The sequence below is a fragment of the Sebastes fasciatus genome, chromosome 11, assembly GCF_043250625.1.
Source record: "Sebastes fasciatus isolate fSebFas1 chromosome 11, fSebFas1.pri, whole genome shotgun sequence".
In the NCBI taxonomy this organism is placed as follows: Eukaryota; Metazoa; Chordata; class Actinopteri; order Perciformes; family Sebastidae; genus Sebastes; species Sebastes fasciatus.
This window is the reverse complement of record NC_133805.1, coordinates 20,883,723-20,889,317: the sequence shown is the minus strand read 5'-3', so window position 1 is coordinate 20,889,317 and position 5,595 is coordinate 20,883,723.

The following is a 5,595-nucleotide window of genomic DNA, read 5'->3' as shown; positions in this document are numbered from 1 at the left end:
CATTTTTCAATTCTTTGACATTTTAGACAGAAAAATTTGCTTCATTAGAATTTATTGTGAGCAGTCTGATGAAGGTCTCACAATAAACAGGTTTCCTTGAGACAATTCAGGATCTTTTAAAGAGGACCTATTGTGCTTTTGTGCCTTTTTCTCTTTCTTTTAGTGTGCTATATAGTTGTTTTGTGCATTTAAAAGGTTTGCAAAGTTACAAAGCCCAAAGTCCACGTCAAAGCGTGTTACTCTCCGCCACAGAAACACTGCTCCTGAACTGCCTGAAATGCCTTGCTCGAAGCCCCGCCTTTTCTTCCGTAACGCGGTGATGTCACCAAGTAAAACATTTGCATAATTCCTGCCCAGCAGCAAATTTGGCCCGCCCTCAAACAAAGCTAGTAAGAGCGGATCTGGAGCGAAATCCAAAGAGTTTGGTTCGGTTGACCAATCGCAACGGAGTGGGCCAGCTGACCAATCAGAGCAGACTCGGCTTTTCAGGGGTACATTTCACAGACAGAGGGTGAAAAGAAGTGCTGCAGCACAGCCGGTATGAGAAAAATAAAGAGTTTTTTTGAACATTTGAAGCATGTAAACATGTTTTTGTAGAAACCCAAAATACAAGTATGAACCTGAATATGAGCATAATAGGTCCTCTTTAATATCAAGATGAAGTTGTCTCTTATCATACATCATATACTGTGCTAAAACTGACTTTAGGAATTCTTCAAAGTTTTATTTTGAGGGATTATGAACACACACTGTATTTCTACCATCAATTTTTCTATTTTTCTTGCAATAGAAATGTAATCAAATGAAACAACCCAAAGACACAAAATCATTCTTTGGTTGAACTGTTCACCACTCAAGTAGGAATCACTTTCATTTGAAGGAGTCATGAACCAGAAGCTGAGAGCCAGTGAACACAGAGGAACTTCAAGATCTGTGTAGTAACTCGTCTAAATTATTAAAACCCAACTTCACACTTTGACAGAATGAAGCGCAGACACACAAAATAAATGCCAAGTGTTCACAACTCACGAGGACATTTTAAATATTTGAGCAGGAACATTGTTTTCCCTTCCTGCTCGCTTAGTACTTAGAAACTAGAGCTAGCTTTTCATACTCATCTGAAGACTCCACTATATAGCTGTGTTAGGCTGCAGATGAATTAATGTCAGTGTGAGTTAAATTCAACTTGCAGTTCACCTCTGCAGCCCCCGATACCGAATAAAGACTCCATACTCTGAGCTTGCAAAAGGTTTGATTATTAGTAGTTTAAGATTAAAAGAAAACACAGCATTACACCGAGGTGGAGTCTGTAAAATGTGAACCAGCAAGCATACAAAGCGAACCTGATGTTTACCCTCAGGCCGGCCTCTCATGCCAGACCAGATTTGATTTGCCAACCATTTACTACCAACTGTCTCATGCACCAAACAGCATGCTCGTCCTCCCACACACACACACGCACACACACACCTGATGGTTTATTTCTAATGTTCCTTTTTTTCCTTCTTTCAATGGCAGCAGTTTCTCTGCTTGGCGTCTCCACGTCATGCATCCACTTGGCCGCGTGCCTGGAGGATAAGACGGCAATTATTTCCTCACCGAGATGATTCTGCTAGATTACATAAATCCATATCTAATTCACACAATATGGCATCGGGACATTAGAAAATACTCTTCGTGTCGCGAAACCCTCAGAGACACGTCTGACAACAACTACTGCGGTTTATAGAGATATTTCAATAGATAGGTGAGAGATATTTGAGGGGACAATTAAAAAAATAACCTTGATTAAGACAAAGATTTGGAAAGCCGTCCCAGGACAAAAAAAATGAAGAGAAATACAGTTTTAATTTGAAGTCTTCATTTCCCCTTCAGTGTTGGTGGCAGCAGATGGTTTCTGCAGCGCTCTCAGTCCCACAGCTAACACCTCTTCTTCAGCGTAGGGAATAACAGGATTGGTTAAAATGAACACGGCTGACCTTTTAATTAAGTACACGGGACGTCGTGGCTCTGTTTTAATCACAGGAAAAGTATTCTCTGTCCTTGGCTCTAGTTTCATCATATAGTACAGACACAGGACACACTGGCTTGGAAAGGGTTTAAAACATCATAATTATACTAAAGATATATAACAAGCTTCTGGAAGAAACACTTACTTTTCTTCAGCTTCTTCTTTTTTTACAATGCATATATATCAATCTGAGGACATTACATTATTACTGACATCAAGCTTTCTACCATCTATACAGTACAAAATTGTCACAATTCGTATTCATTCATCTCAGTATTTTCTGTTTCTCTTGACAAAATGGATTGAATTTTACTTTGCATGATCGTCAAATCTTTGTGTTGGATCAATTCCTGCTGTGGATATACAGTAGAATCAGGCTTTCCTATTCAGTCATTTCTTGTGTCTACATGACTGTGTCCACATCACATTCCCAACAGTGAGGGCAAGTGAGCCACTGGTGAAGTTAAAAGGCACACAGCATGAAATATTTTGCTTTAATCCTACTTCCTACTGTACTTTACCTGCTCCAGCACATTATATTTAGGATCAATTGTTATGTTTTATGTTTCCTCCTTATATGCAGCGTCCCTCTGATTTACTGTCCTGCAGCTTCAGTCCAATTTAGACATATGTTACAGCTACAAAGACTGTTAAAATACTGTAGTTACAAGTAATCTACCCTGTGGTGAAACTAATTGTTTTGATGATTGTCGATGACACTTTATGCCCTTACATCCTATTTCATCATGAGCTTTACCCAAATTGATGTTTTTTCATTAGTCATTTCCCAGTTCAAATATAACAATATGCTTAACTCAAGGTCCACTTACTGTCCTAGCTTTTTAACTGCATCTTCAATTGGAGCACAGAAATGCCGTTTTTGTACTCTTAAGTTAAAAACAGGAAAGACTACAGCATCTGCTGTAAATTCATACAGTGCATCTTCTAAATTAGGAATTCAAGAAGAGATCATTTACTTATTAAAATCAAAAAGAAAACAATGAAATGCAACACGTGTGCTAACTTTTGAGTGACTAAGTTCTGTATCCCATCATTAAAAATATGACATCTTTGCTTATTTCATTTTTATTAATCTTTTAATGTTCATGTTTTACTTTCCTTAAAGAGGAAACTACTGAGAAAGAGTGCAATCCAGGTCAATTTATGTACTTTTTGGTTGGTGCTTTTTGGTTTTAATTGTAGTTTATTGTGGTAACATTTTATTTTATGTGTTTTTAGATTCATAAGAATTTTCTAGGAAGTTTCCTGGAAAGAACAATGTGATCTTGTGCTAATTAGTAAAACAGAGTTCAGCTGTTCCAATTGATTCATTCCAAATAAATGCTTAGCTTATAAACAAAAAATATTTTTGAGTGATTTAGTGATTGCATTGCAGGTCAGAACATTCAAAGATGTGGAGTTTGTCGACGGGTAAGCATTCAGTTCAACATATATGAATAATATCGATTGCAGTAATAAATAAATTACGAATAAATACTTCCTTGGGATTAAAAGGAGACGTTCTTTTCAGGAAATTCTTCTGGAAATCATCCAGTCTATATTATAGTATAGTATATCCAGTCCTCTGTGTCACCTATGATAATATTAAAGCGCTACTGTATGGCAATAAGTTATCATATTTATTAATGTTTGTTTTTTTTAACAGTGGTGGAATGTAACAACATTTAACAGGTATTTGTACTTTACTTTAGTCTTCTTATTTTTTGTCACTTTATACTTCTACTCGACTACACTTCAGAGGCAAATATTGTACTTTTTACTCCACTAAATAAACTACAGCAGCTACAGTTACTTTACAGATTCAGATTTTACACACATCATCATCTTATAATAGCAATATATTGTTCTACATTATAGGACCCAACATTGTGTATAGTTCAGCTTACATTTCAATGTATTAGCAATACTAATCTAATATACATAACATAATACAAAGTATTGTGATTTCACTTTAGATATTTTAAGTATGTTGTGTTTGTAATATTCTGTAATTAAGTAGCTTAAGGATTTGACTTTTGCTCGTAATGGAGCGTTTCTACTCTGTGTTGAAAATTTCTTAATGCATTAATGCAACTTGCGATTTTTATGTTGTAGCCGACTCAGTTTTAAAGCAAGAGAGAAGATACTGGCTTCTCGCCTAAGAGATGAAACTACAAAACCTAAGGAATCCATTGGTACCAACAATGTCATACTAGCTTGTCGCAAAGGAGGATAAATAACGCTCCAAACTTAGGCTAAATTTTGGCGAGGAAAAACTGGCATGGCCATTTTCAAAGGGGTCCCTTGACCTCTGACCTCAAGATATGTGAATGAAAATGGGTTCTATGGGTACCCACGAGTCTCCCCTTTACAGACATGCCCACTTTATGATAATCACATGCAGTTTGGGGCAAGTCATAGTCAAGTCAGCACACTGACACACTGACAGCTGTTGTTGCCTGTTGGGCTGCAGTTTGCCATGTTATGATTCGAGCATATTTTTTATGCTAAATGCAGAACCTGTGAGGGTTTCTGGACAATATTTGTCATTGTTTTGTGTTGTTAATTGATTTCCAATAATACATATAAACATATATTTGCATAAAGCAGCATATTTGTCCACTCCCATGTTGATAAGCGTATTAAATACTTGAAAAATCTCCCTTTAAGGTACATTTTGAACAGATAAAAAAAAAAGTGTGATTATTTGTGATTAACTATCGACAATCATCCCTTACAAAAAAGAAGTTTATTCAAGTGTGCTATTAGTCTACTTCTTTTAAACTTAAAATAAGAGAGTATACTTTTTCAGTTTACTTTTTATGTACTTATCAGAGATAAACTTAACAAAAGTACACATAAGTATACTTGGCTCATACTGACAAGTATACAGAAAAGTCTTACACTTGGCTTATAGGCCTTTACTTGTACTTTCTTCTTTAAGTCTTTTGATCGAGATAAGAAAAGTATAATTTAGTATTCTCGCCTTATAGACCATAGAAAGGTATACTTGGCTTGTAGTCGTGCTTACTTTTTTAATAGAGTAGCCCATTAAAGTTTTTAACTCCGGATGGACATGTTGTAAATAAACTTGGGATGCTGTTCATATATTTATTTTGGGATGTAAATAAATCTGGTATAGTTTATATATTATATTATATTATCATTCTGTGATATATGAGTTATTAGAGGAGAAGTGAGAAAGGGGTAAGGAAATATAAGTTTTACTTCTACCTACTCCTTTTACTACTCCTTTAACAATACACTATTACTCTTGTTTTGTTTGTTATTATTTTGTATCTGCTTTTTATTTATTTTTATGTTCGAAATAAAGTCTTTCATTCAAGTGTGTATGTGGGGTTGTTAACCTGTATACTTTTATACCTTTTGATTTCAATGCAATTCCTCATTCAGTGCACCTGCTGTGTGTGTGTGTGTGTGTCAGGTATATGCAGCTTTAGTCCACCATCTAGTGGCAAATATATGACTCAATGCATTAATGTGGCTCACACCAGACCGACCACCGTTTCAAATAAGCAGCAGACCTGTTGCATTTATCCCTTTCACTAAAAAAAAAAAAAAAA